The 14,625-nt window shown below is 39.8% G+C and overlaps 1 protein-coding gene across 1 annotated transcript in view; it reads left to right on the forward strand.

Annotated features, from left to right (window-relative positions):
• NDUFA1 (NADH:ubiquinone oxidoreductase subunit A1) overlaps positions 1 to 14,625 on the forward strand; it is a 970,503-nt gene that overhangs the window by 355,632 nt on the left and 600,246 nt on the right. The window lies entirely within an intron of this gene.

Consider the following 14,625-nt stretch of genomic DNA (forward strand, 5'->3'; position numbering starts at 1 on the left):
ATTTCCTTTGAAAAAACGAGTATACAACTAGAGGTGTATACAACAAGAGGTGATGTTGTTCACCTCATCCCTGAAGTGGGACTGCTGGGAAGTGGCCACGCGCTTGGCCAAAATTACACATCATGGAGTGAGCAAGAACCACAAAAGCCATCGACTGACTATCCCCGCATTGTTTTTTCTGTTTCTGGGGCCTGCTTTCTGAGGCTGGCCAACTTCCAGCGACCAGGACTCACTGACTCCGCGTACCACCGTTTGGGTCTCCGACCTCCTGGTTTGAGGGTGAGGGAAACCGGTCCCCTGGTAACTTCTGCATGTTTGAGGACATGTAAAGCCAGTCTTGTCCATCCTGCCCATGGTGGTCCAACAATTTGAACACAATTCCGGCCACGTTCCTCCAGGCTCTGTTGCTCTAAAGAGCTGGGTTCAAGGCTCGTCTCTGAATTTAATTCCTTTATATCTTTTGAAAGTGGAATACAGGAACTGAGTCTATCCTTTACACCCCACCCCACCCCAAAGTATAGACCCTTCAGCACAGAGGAGACCACGATGGCCACGTCCCTTATATAGACATTTGGCTTCTCTGGTGGAGCTCCCTCAGGTAGCATTCACTTTCTTGACTTCCATATCACAAGGCCCATTCTATAGAATACAGTTTTAATATATAATTAAAATACAGAATATAGCTTAATATAGTTATAATATTTTGAATATTCTTATGCTTTAAAATAAAATCTAGTATAACATTTTGTATTGTTTAATCTCTTAAGTTATATTCCATCCAATATAAAACAAATCTGTGTACACTGATGCAATACACATAATCATTTCAGTTAAATAAATTGACCTGAAAATTTAATAGCTATTCCTTATTGTGTTAAGAACCATGAAAAGGGTTTTACATATACAAACTGTATAAAGGTATTTAGTACTAACAAAAAAAAACTATGACCGAAATTCCATTTTTGTCCCTATTTTTTAAATGAGGAAACTGAGGCATAGAAGGTTTGAGCTACAGCCCTACATGAGCGATTAGGTAACAAGAGCTGAGATTCTAACCTGAGCAATTTAGTTCTAGATGCTATGCTGCTAATCATTACGTTGATTTGTATTTTAGGTTAACCAATGCTCCAAATGGGATATATTAAAGTAATAACAAAGGAAAAATTGCTTCTCTTGTCATCTAAAGCTTTTTGTTGTTGTTGTTGAATCTTAAAGATTTTGTGCTTTAATTACTTTAGTGAAATATTTTCTTTTCTAATGCATAGACTACTGGGAAAAAGTAAAACAGAATTCAGCTTATCAATAAATTATATTCCTGTTAGTGTATTTCCAGGACTTTTGTTTCAAACAATGTACATGAAGAATGCATGTCATTCATTTCATTTTGGGGCATAAGCAACAAAACTTAAAAATAAAAGCAAAAATAGAAATAACACCAAGAAAACTGACTTGAAAACCTATTACTACCAATGTCTGGGAAAAAAAAATCATGGTCCAAAATCCAGTTATTCCCACTTATTAGCTTTATAACACAGCTTGGGCAAGTGACTTAATTTTCTGGGCCACTCTTTTTTCATTTGTGTAATGAGAATAATCTTTTGCAATGTTATTTTGAACGTTGGTATTTGGACTTACCCCAGAGAGTGGCACATTGTGAGCATTTAATAAATGTCAGTGGCATAATGCTTCGATCTCATCTTTTAATGAAAAGCCTTTCCTGGGTGAGACAAAACCCTTGAATTTACCAGTTACAAGAAGAGATTATCAGAAAAATTAGTCTTTTTTTTTAAGATTTGCACAAAATATTTAGTAACAGAACTACCCTGTTATGCTATCATTTGATATATATTTTCAAAGTACAATGTCACTGTAAGTGATGTAATCAGTAAACATAGCACAGACGAACCTAAAAAAATTCCTAATCCTAGTTGTTACTCTTATAATAATCCTTTATTACTTAAATTATATTTAGAAAGGCCTTAACAAAACTAAAATTCTTAAAACATCTACATTTTAATGTAAGTTAAATACATCATAAGTGTAAGATACCATTAAAATTTAGAAAAGTAAAACCTAAAGAGCAGTAAGAAATATGGCTTAGAATTCCTTCTAGCATTGCAAAATAAAAATAAAAGGGGCTTAAGCAGTTTCTGTTATTTGATGTGACTTTTTCTTGAAGACTATAAATTTGATAGCAGATACCCAATTATATTATTATGGTATTATGGTCCATATATATACACAGGGCAGAAAATTATCATTAGTTTTTGAACAAAGTGACAACAGAATCAAAATATTAGAAAGAAAACAAATTTTTAACTTTTGCTGTCATAAATCCTTTATAACCCCCAAATCAGTAATGCCTGTTTACTATCGAGTTTTAAGGTGAATAAAAAATATCAAGGAGATTATTCAAGTGTTCAATAATTTGAAATGCTGCCATCCTATTCTAGACCTTTGAAAATCAACACGAGAAATGAATCAGTTTGCAAGGGATTCATCTACTGTAAGCTTCCTTCTGAGTCTGGACAAAATAAGAGTTATGTTATGTAGCACTGGAAAACTGTCATGTAGCATTGATTTACTATGTTATTGATAGCACTGAAAAAAAAAAATCAACTTACCTTACCTGAGAAACAGCAAAAAGTGCAGTCTCCAAATGTTGTACTTTGGGTTTTTTTGTTTGTTTGTTTGTTCGTTTTTGAGACACAGCGTAGCTCAGTCACCCAGGCTGGAGTGCAATGGTGCGATCTCAGCTCACTGCAACCTCCGCCTTCCAAATTCAAGCAATTCTGTCTCAGACTCCTGAGTAGCTGGGATCACAGGCCATCACGCCCAGCTAATTTCTTTTCTTTTCTTTTTTCTTTTTTTTTTTAAGTAGAGAAAGGAAACACATTTTTTAATTGTTGTTTTGCATGTTGTCCAGGCTGGTCTCAAACTCCTGGCCTCAAGCAATTCGCCTGCCTTGGCCTCCCAAAGTGCTGGGCTTACAGGCATGAGCCACTGTGCCTGGCCTGTTGTCCTTTGGATAAAATCATTAGCCGTGGGTACAACCTGAAGGCACAGAATTGTATTGAAAGGCAGCCACGAAACCCACTCAATTCATTTGACCCTCTTGCCTTTTAAAACTATTTGTGGAAATTTCTGCACAACACTGTGGCTCGCTCCCAGCACTTTGTGAGACCGAAGTGGGTGGATCGCTTGAGGTCAGGAGTTCGAGACCAGCCTGGCCACCATGGCAAAACCCTGTCTCTACCAAAAAATACAAAAATTAGCCAGGTGTTGTGGTGCATGCCTGTGGTCCCAGCTACTTGGGTGGTCCCAGCTACTCAGGAGGCTGAGGCAGGAGAATCACTTGAACCCAGGAGGCAGAGGTTGCAGTGAACTGAGATCACACCCCTGCCTCACTCTGGGCAACAGAGGGAGACTCCATCTCAAAAAAAAAAAAAAAAAAAAAAAGGCCAGGCACGGTGGCTCACACCTGTAATACCAGCACTTTGGGAGGTCGAGCGGGATGGATCACTTGAGGTCAGAAGTTGGACACCGGTCTGGCCAACATGGTGAAACATCGTCTCTACTAAAAAATACAAAAATTAGTCGGGCATGGTGGCACGCACCTGTAATTCCAGCTACTTGGGAGGCTGAGACAGGAGAATCACTTGAACCCGGGAGGTGGGGGTTGCAGTGAGCCCAGATCGCACAACTGCACTACAGCCTGGGCGAGAGAGCAAGACTCTGTCTCAGAAAAAAAAAAACAAAAGAAAAGACTTTTGTGGAAATTTTAGTTTACTTTAATATATTTATGTCACTGTGGAATGTAACTCTGTTATCTTTATATTTAAAACTTGGTTGAATCAGTGAATATAGCAGAAACTAGTAGAAAATGTATTGTTTTGAAACAAGGCAGCTCATTTATTTGAGCTTTCAATTCTTTTAGATATATACCCACAAGTGGAATTGCTGGATCATATGATAGCTCTGGGTTTTGTGTGTGTGTGCTTGTTGTTGTTGTTTGTTTGTTTTTTGGAACCTCCATACTGTTTTCTATAGCGGTTGTACTATTTTATATTCCCCCAACAGTACACAAAAGTTCTAATTTCTCCACATCCTTGCCAATGCTTATTTTCTGTTTATTTTTATAGCAGCCATTCTATTCAATGTAAGGTGATTTGTTCCTTATTTTTAGCCCAGGTATATACCCAATTCTCTTACATAGTGTTTCATAGTATGAAAAATCCACTATCAATGAACAATTTGTTTGAGCCTGATCTTCAGCTATTTCAAACAATACTGCAGTGAACATCCATATATGAATATCTTTATATACATGTTGGATACCTTTTGAAAGATAATTGTGAGAACAAAGATTTGTACATTTTTGTGACTTTTTTTTTTTTTTTTTTTTTTTTTTTTTTTGAGACGGAGTCTCGCTCTGTCGCCCAGGCTGGAGTGCAGTGGCCGGATCTCAGCTCACTGCAAGCTCCGCCTCCCAGGTTCACACCATTCTCCTGCCTCAGCCTCCCGAGTAGCTGGGACTACAGGCGCCTGCCACCTCGCCCGGCTAGTTTTTTGTATTTTTTAGTAGAGACGGGGTTTCACCATGTTGGCCAGGATGGTCTCGATCTCCTGACCTCGTGATCCACCCGTCTCGGCCTCCCAAAGTGCTGGGATTACAGGCTTGAGCCACCGCGCCCGGCTGTGACTTTTTATTGTAATATAATTTCAGACTTACAGAGAAGTTGCAGGAACACACGTATTTCCCCAATTGTTAACAGTCTATCAGTTGTTTTATCATATTTTCTCTATATATGCATATTACCTTTTTTCTGAACCATTTGGGACTAAATTTCAGTTATGATGTCCATTTAACTTTAATACTTCAGTATGTATTTCTTAGAACAAAATATTTCTCTTTCTGTCCTAGATGCATTTATGAAAAAAGAAAAAAATCTCTCTCTCCCTCTCTTTTTTTTTCCTTTGAGACAGAGTTTTGCTCTTGTTGCCCAGGCTGGAGTGCAATGGTGCAATCTTGGCTCACCGCAACCTCTGCCTCCCGGGTTCAAGTGATTCTCTTGCCTCAACCTCCTGAGTAGTTGGGATTACAGGGATGCGCCACCATGACCGGCTAATTTTGTATTTTTAGTACAGATGGGGTTTCTCCATGTTGGTCAGGCTGATCTCGACCCGACCTCAGGTGATCCGCCCACCTCATCCTCTCAAAGTGTTGGGATTAGATGTGTGAGCTACTGTGCCTGGCCGAAAAAATTTCCTTACATAAGAACAGTGCAAATATTAACATCAGGAAGTTAATATTGATAAAGTTCTATTATCTACCCTACAGGCCTTACTCATAATACTCCAATTGTGCAGATAATGTTCTTTGTAGCAAAAAAATTGGGGGGAGGGGGTCTGAGATGTAATTCAGGGTCATATATTGCATTTTTCATTTATATCTAGCCTTCTTTCATCTTGAAACAGTTCTTCAGACTGTCTTTGACTTTCATGATTATGACATTCTTTTCGTTATTTTTAAATTACTATTACTACTACTATTATCATTTTAAACCGATCATAAACTTATAGAAAAGTTGGAAGTGTAATACAGGCTGTTCTGTTTTTTTTGTTGTTGTTGTTTGTTTGTTTCCTGAACCATTTGAAAGTGATTTGCCACCCTGATGCCCCATTTCCCCTGAATAATTTAGTGTGTACCTTTTTATTTTTTTAATGACAAGGATACTTTCCTATCTAACCATGAATGAAATAACCATCAAAATCAGGAAATTAACATTAATAGATTACTAGCATTGAATCCCCAGGTACCATTTAAGTTTCATCAGATGTCTCGAAATGATCTATTACAGCAAAAGGATCCAGTTCAGAATCGTGCAGTGCTTTTAGTTGTCATATGTCCTTCACCTCCTTCAGTCTGAAAGAGTTCCTTGGTCTTCTGTTGACTTTTAAGACTCAGGCACTTTTGGAGACTACGGGCCAGTTATTTTGGAAAACATCCCTCATTTTGAGTTTATCTGATGTTTCCCAATGATTAGATTTAGGTTACTTATTTTTGGCAGGGCTATCACAGAAGTGACGCTAGGCTCTAATTGCATTCTGTCAAGCGGAGCGTAATTTCAATGTGTCCTATTACTACTCATGATGGTCGTTTTGATCTCTTGACTAAGATGGTAAGTGCTAGGCTTCTCCACTGTGAAGTTATTCTTTGTAATTAATACATACCTTCTGGGGAAGTATGTTGAAACTGTGTAAATATTCCATTCCTATCAAACTTTCGATTTATTCATTTATTTATTTATACCAATATAGACTTATAGTTTCCTATTTTTATTCAATGGATTATAATCCATTATTATCATTGTTTACTTTGATGCTCAAATTGTCCTGGATTTGGCCACTGGGAGCCCCTTTAAGCTGGTTTCTATGTCAGTTTGACATGACCCCATCATTTTTCAAGCACCTCCTTAGTTTCTGGCACAAAATATTCCAGGCTCATCTTGTACTTTGCCTTCTGCAGTCCCAAAATCAGCCTGGAGAAGCCCTGATTCCTCTTAGTGGAAATGGTATCTAGAAGCCAAATCTGAGCACCAGGTGTATATATTGCTGTTGGTGTGTTGCTGCTCCCTGAGCCTCTCAGAGGCCTCACTTATATACACTTACACACACACACACACACACACACACACACACATTTTCATCTATCTATCTATCTATCTATCTATCTATCTATCTATCCATCCGTCATTTATCTAACCATGAGTTTACTCTGATATATCCAATCCAACACCACAGGGTTCATTCTAATTTTCTTTCTTTCTGCATTAGTCATAATTTATGACAATGAGAAGATAGCTTACGTCATTCTTAATATATTTACTCATTTTTGTCAATATTCCTTTATGTAACTGTGCTGGGAGGTTTCTAAGATAGTGCTCAGTGATCCCTGCCTCCTGGTATTCAACCACTTGTGGAATCACCTCCCCTGCAGTGTGAGTTGGATTTAGTGAATCACTTCTAATGACAGAATACAGCAAAAGTTATGGGGTGTTACTTCCAAGATTAGGTTATAAGATGACTCTGGCTTCTAGTCTCTCTCTTTCTTTCTCTTTCTCCCTCCCCTCGCCCTACCCACTCCTCCCTTTCTCTCTCTCTCTCTCTCCCCCTCCCATCCTCCCTCTCACTAGCCGAGGGAAGCTAGCTGCCCTATGGAGAGACCCACATGGCAAGGAGCTGAGGGAGGCTTCTGGCCACAGCCATTGAGCAACTGAGGTCTTCAGTCAACACCCCTTGAAGAAATAAATCCCACCAACAACCACATGAATGTGCTTGGAAGCAGAGCCTCCCTCAGTTGAAGCCTCAGATTTTAGCTTTGTGAGAGACTGTGAGCCAGAGGCACCCAGCTAAGCCATGCCCAGATTCCTGCCACATAAAAACTGAGATAATAGATGTGCATTGTGTTAAGCTGCTGAGTTTTGGGGTAAATTGTCACACTGAAACATATACTAACACTTGGCTAGGCGTGGTGGCTCATGCCTGTAATCCTAACACTTTGGGAGGCCAAGGCAGGTGGATCACTTGAGCTCAGGAGTTTGAGACCAGCCTGGGCAACATGGTGAAATCCTGTCTCTACCAAAAATAAAATAATTAGTTGGGCATGGTGGTGTGCGCCTGTGGTCTCAGCTACTCTGGAGGGTGAGGTAGGAGGATCGCTTGAACCTGGGAGGCAGAGGATGCAGTGAGCCGAGATCATCATACCACTGCACTCCAGCCTGGGTGACAGAGACCTCTCCTCAGAAAAAAAAGAGAAAAAAAAAGCAAAGAAATAGATACTAAAATAATCATCAATCTCCTATGTCCATTGCCACCCCTCCCTGACAGCTCTGTTCTCCCTGCCTGGGTGCCTCTGATTCTCCATAACCAGCCTCCCTGACTCATGGATTCCCTCTGCAGCCTGCTCAGACTCTGGCTCGCTACATTACCTCTCCCCCATGTGTATGACCTCTTCATTCCACTCAGGCTCCAACAGCCCATGCCATGCCACTCCATCATGGGGATGTCCTTGTTAGCCCTCTCAGGCTCTGACTTCCCACACCAGGCTGCCCCTCCACAGGGATGCCTTCACCAACTTGCTTGACTCTGATCCCTCATAGCAGGCTGTCTTCTACACACACACACCTTGCCAAATTGCCCTCCAAAAATCTTGCGTCAATTTACACTTAGTTTATCTCTGTCTCCCTCTCCTTTTTTTTTTTTTTTTTTTTTTTTTTTTTTTTGAGACGGAGTCTTGCTCTGTCTCCCAGGCTGGAGTGCAGTGGCACGATCTCAGCTCACTACAGCCTCCACCTTCTGGGTTCAATCAATTCCACTGCCTCAGCCTCCCAAGTAGGTGGGATTACAGGCATGCACCAGCACGCCCAGCTAATTTTTGTATTTTTAGTAGAGATGGGGTTTCACCATGTTGGCCAAGCTGCTTTCGAATTCCTGACCTCAGGTGATCCGCCTGCCTCAGCCTCCCAAAGTGCTGGGATTACAGGTGTGAGCCACTGTGCCCGGCCTCCCTCTCCATTTTCTTTCTTCTCTCACAGGGTGCTGGTTGGCTTTTCCTTCACTATTTCTAGGTCTCCTACCAATGAAAAGTCAAATGGTCCAATTCTTTTCAAAAAAAAATCGGCTCGGCACGGTGGCTCACGCCTGTAATCTCAGCACTTTGGGAGGCCGAGGTGGGTGGATTACCTGAGGTCGGAGTTCGAGACCAGCCTGGCCAACATGGTGAAACCCCATTTCTACTAAAAATACAAAAAACAGCCGGCCGTGGTGGCGGGCACCTGTAATCCCAGCTACTCGGGGGGCTGAGGCTGGAGAATTGCTTGAACCTGGGAGGCAGAGGTTGCAGTGAGCTGAGACTGCGCCATTGCACTCCAGCCTAGGTGACAAGAGTGAAACTCAATCTAAAAAAATAAAATAAAAATAATAAATAAATAAATAAAATATATAATCAGTTGGGTTTCTCTAAACTGGCATATCTAAATAGGGAGCATTTCCACCTTTAAAATGCAAATATTCTCTTTCACTCTCACTGACAGTTAGGGACTTATATCCTTGGTCAGTGAGTTGTAATATAGAGAACTATAAAGAGGAAAAAAAGGAAGTATCTATAGGAATATGCTTTACAACAGCTTGTGAAAAAGATGGGCATTTAAACTGTAGACCTACAGGAACTCTTCCAAAAAGGGTTACTTTGCTCTTTGTTAAGTTCCAGATTCATAAAAATCTAACTGAGAAGGGGTCGTTTCTTTCTTAGCCCATTTTTTAGCTTTCAGGTTACAATCTGTGCTCATATGTGTATTTATTCTACCCAGAGCTCAAGCTATTTTGGCTTTATGTCTCTCTGTCCCTTAGGGTAATATTTATACTTAACATTTATAAGGTACTTTATGTGACTGTCTTAACTCATCCAGTCCGTATAATAGCATTAGGAGTTTGCTATTTCTGCCCCTATTTAACACATGAGGGAAAACTGAACCCCTAAGGGGGTGATTTACCCAAGGTCACATAGCCAGTTAGTAACAAAACTGGGGCTGAAACTCAAGTCTTCTGACTCCAGCCCCAGGAATAATAATAATAATATATTATTATTTTGAGACAGAATCTCTCTCTGTCATTTAGACTGGAGTACGGTGGCACAATCTCAGCTCATTGCAACCTCTGTCTCCCGGGTTCAAGAGATTCTCCTGCCTCAGCCTCCGAGTAGCTGGGATTACAGGTGGCACCTGCCACCACACCCAGCTAATTTTTATATTTTCAGTAGAGACAGGGTTTCACCATGTTGGCCAGGCTGGTCTGGAACTTCTTACCTCAAGTGATCCGCCTGCCTCGGCCTCCCAAAGTGCTGGGATTACAGGTGTGAGCAACCAAACCCAGCCCAGAAATCTTTCCACTTTATTCTACTGCCTCTCTGGGTTCTTCTCTTTCAAAGAAGTCTTCTTGAAGGCTTAAGTTCCCCTTCCAAATTGGAGTCTGCATATGTTGAAACCCCTGCCCAAGCTGCCTGGTAGACTACATTTAGCCAGGCCAAATCAGCTCTTTAGAAGTGAATTGCGCTTGAATTTCCCTGCAGCTCTTTATTGCATCATCAAAATGATTTTTTTAAAGTCTTGGGGATATTAAGATTATTACTCTTACTGAAAAAATTAAAATAGCAATAAATTGACATATTAAGCAAAAAAACCCAATACCTTCATCACTATGTTGAGAACTGGTTTTGCTGTTAAGTGGTCAAGTTTAATTGAAGAAGATAAAACAAATGCCAATGAAATAAATTAAATGTCCTCCAAAGAAGACTGGTTAAATAAATAGCAGTACAAGGAAATACTTTATAGGTGTTTGAAAAGAATGAGGCAGATCAGGCTGGGCGCAGTGGCTCAAGCCTTTAATCCCAGCACTTTAGGAAGCTGAGGTGGGCAGATCACTTGAGGTCAGAGGTTTGAGACCAGCCTGGCCAACATGGTGAAACCTCATCTCTACCAAAAATATAAAAAATTTCCTGGGTGTGGTGGTGCTCACCTGTAATCCCAGCTACTTGGGAGACTGAGCCAGGAGAATCGCTTGAACCCAGGAGGCAGAAGTTGAAGTGAGCCGAGATTGTGCCACTGCACTCCAGCCTGGGCAACAGAGGGAGACTCTCAAAAAAAAAAAAAAAAAAAAGAATGAGGCAGATCAATATAAGCTGATAAGGAGTGCTTTCCTAGCTACATTGTTAAGTAAATACAAATACAAATAAAAAACAATGTGAACAGTATCTTGTCATTTGTAAAATACGTTTATATGTACACATATATACATGAATTTGTATGTGGATAGAATAATAGAATTTCTCCAGAGGGATGCACACAAAAGATGAAATAGTGGATACTTCTGTAGAGAGTAAATGGGTGACAAAGGTGGGGAAGAAACATACTTGTCACTGTCTGTCCCTTTACATCATGCTTTTGTAGCATTTGCATTTTTACCAAGGACCAGTATTGCCTATTAAAAATAATTTTAGTTGAATAGTGCTTTACAATTTTAAAATAATTTTTAATATATAATTTTATTGAATATATATACAATCCAAAGTAGTAAGTATTATGCCTTTCTCAGAGATCTTCAAACTGGTTCCAACCTCCACCCTACTTTTCAGCTTCCCCTCGCTTCACTCCCTGTATGCTCCAGCCACATCTTAGAGAAGATTGATCTCCACTTTCCCTCTCCCCTTGCCAGCATGGCCTCCAGCTCCACTCTCTTACTCACTTCTAATTAATGTAACTAGGCATTGTGTTCCATAATTACAGGGCTTGTCAGTGAAATCAATAGTTACCTCCCATGTGACAATGACATTTTAGCTCCATCAATCTCCCTGGAGCCCAGTAGCTTACCTGAGCCAACAAAGCCCCAAGATTATTAACATATCCCTTTGCTCTCACTCATCTTCATGCCTGTGTATAAATCAGCAGATTCTCAATTCACGATTTCATACACCCTGCCAATGATTATTTGGTGATAAAATGACAATCAAATTTATATTTTAATGGCTTTATGGAGGTATAATTTACATACCACAAAATCCACCATTGTACATGTACAGTTCTATGATTTTTAGTAAATGCAAAGAGTTGTACAACCTCAAATGCATATTTTTTCATGATAATCTTAAGAATCTAACTTAAAATAATCTAGATTATAATAGGTTTCTGATATGACTCAGTTTCTTTCCTCTGACTTCAACTCAAGTGTGTTCCCTGCCTTACTTTTCAATGGAAGACACCTAATTATACTGTTTCCTTAAAACTATAGCATGTGGGACTTGGTAGCCCTTAGAAATCGACTACAGATAGGAAACTTAGATCCAGATAGGATGTATGATTTACCCAGAGATATATAACAGGTTAATGGCAGAGTCAGAACTAAAACCCAGGAATAATTCTTTTTTTTTTTTTTTTTTTTTTTTTTTTTTTGTCACCTAGGATGGAGTGCAGTGGTACAATCTCTGCTCACTGCAACCTCTGCCCCCCAGGTTCAAGCGATTCTCCTGCCTCAGCCTCCAGAGTAGCTGGGATTATAGGCGTGCACCAATGCTTCTCTCAAGCATTGCTAATGTTCTGGAAATCAGTGAATCAACCATCATTAATCAATTTGCCTGGCTAAATCTGAAGATTTGATGATGGAAAAAGGGCTTGGCTTGAGGGTGAGTCTAGAGAACAGGTAGGAGATATAAACTCTTTTCCTTCACATTCCTTCTGGATGAATTTCTTTCTTAGTATTTAGGACAACTAACGGAGAAGATAGGTTCCTTTCTGTCTAAAGAAGGACCTTATGATTATCTGTCAATAGTACCTATCATTATTATTACTCTTATTATTATTGTATTTTCTCCAGTGTATGTTAGCAAGATGTGAAGGTGGTATGAAACTGTAGTAAAGAAACCACATAAGCACTGCTTCCTGCTTTTGCCTACAACTGTGCTAAAATTAGCCCCTAATCCCCCACGGATTTGAGCCAGGGAAAGCAATGTAGCTTCTCATCTTGTTTTTCTAGCAATCAGTAAGTTGCTAGACAGTTGTAAGTTAAACAACTGATGATAAAGAGAGAAATAAATTTTATATATTTGTGTGATGAGAACTAAAAACGCTCTCTGTCACCAACTATAGTGTTACTTGGTGTACCATAGTAGGAGGGACCAGGCCAACAACAATTTTGAGATGCTGAATATGGCATTCTAAACTTAATGAGAAAACTCCAAAATACTCAGATTGACATGAAATCATTGTCAACTACTTTTACATTTTTTATTAGAAATCATACCTCCCTTTTGGGAACAACACCAGAAAAAAAAAGAGAGAGAAAGAAAGAAGAAGGAAGCAAAGAAAAGAAAAGAAAAGAAAGTCATATCTCCTCCTTAAAAACCATCTTCATATTTCCCCCTTAAAAACCATCTTCCCCCCCCACCCCAGTAATTTCTATTCTAAGAATATATCCTAAGAAAAAGCAGAGATTCATGTACAAAGAAATTCATCACTTTTTTTCCTTTCTTTTTTTTTTTTTTTTTTTAAGAGACAAAGCCCCACTCTGTCTCCCAGACTGTGGCGCAGTGGAGTGATCACTGTGATCTCAAACTCCTGGGCTCAAGGGATCCTCCCGCCTCAGCCTTCCTGAGTAGCTGGGACTACAGGCACACGTCGCCATGCCTGGCCAGTTAAAAAAATTTTAGGGGGTAGCAACAGGGTCTTGCTATGTTACCCACACTGGTCTCAAACTCTGAGCCTTAAGTAATCCTCCCACCTCAGTCTCCCAAAGTGTTGAGATTACAGGCATGAGCCACCACACCTGGCCCCCATCACAATTTTTATAAGAATAAAACATTGGAAATAATTAGAAACAATTGAGGATGCTTAAATAAAACACAATAACTCCATAAAAGGGAATTGTATGCAGCCATGAAAAATCACCGTTTAAAAAAAATCATCTTTTCAAAAATTTTTTTCATTTGCAACAGTTTTCTGAGATAATAATTTGTATACCATAAAATTCACTAACTTAAAGTGCAAAATTCAAAGGTTTTCAGTACATTTACAGAATTATTAAACTATCACCACAATCTAATTTTAGAACATTTTTATTGCCCCCAAAAGAGAATTTGTACACCTTAGCAGTCACTCCTCACACTCTCAACCTATAAATTGATAAGAACAATACAAATGATCCAAAAGAAGATTGGACAAAGGAAAGTAAGTCACAGAAGGAGACATGCAAATGAATATAAATATTTAAATATATTTATATTTACAAATGATAAAGGAAATGGAAATAAACACAGCGAGATACCATTTTTCCATTTACTATTTTCATCAGCAAAAATGAGAAACACTGATAACATCCACTACTGGTAAGCATCGGGGAAACAGGCATTCTCATACATAGTTGTTAAGAGTATTGGCCGGGTGCAGTGGTTCACTCCCGTAATCCCAGCACTTTCGGAGGCCGAGGCGAACAGATCACTTGAGGCCAGGAGTTTGAGACCATTCTGGCCAACATGGTGAAACCCCGTCTCTACCAAAAATACAAAAATTAGCCTGGCGTGGTGGCACACGCCAGTAATCCCAGCTACTTGGGAGGCTGAGGCAGGAGAATCTCTTGAACCCAGGAGGCAGAGGTTGCAGTGAGTGGAGATCGCACAACTGCACTACAGCCTGGGCAACAGAGTAAGACCCTACTACACCCACACAAAAAGAGTATGAATTGTTAAAACCTTTTTGGAAAATAATCCAGCACCATTTAACTTTTTTAAAGCACATACCATTGGGGCCAGGAATCCCACTTTGGGAATTTATCCTACAGAAATTAAAATACCAGGATGTAAAGATAGATGTACAAAACCACAGGAATAGCAAGTTACAGAGCCGTGTGTGTAGTATGATAGCATCTTTATGCCAGTAACTGTTCTTGACATTAAAAATGCATGTCTACTTTCAGTCCTCCCAGAAACCCTATGACTGCAGACAATATTCTTACTCTCCAGAGGGGAAGCTGGGGCTCAGAGAAATGAAGCAATGTACTTTAGGTCTTACACAGTTACCA

The sequence above is a fragment of the Macaca thibetana genome, chromosome X (assembly GCF_024542745.1).
Source record: "Macaca thibetana thibetana isolate TM-01 chromosome X, ASM2454274v1, whole genome shotgun sequence".
Classification (NCBI taxonomy): Eukaryota; Metazoa; Chordata; class Mammalia; order Primates; family Cercopithecidae; genus Macaca; species Macaca thibetana.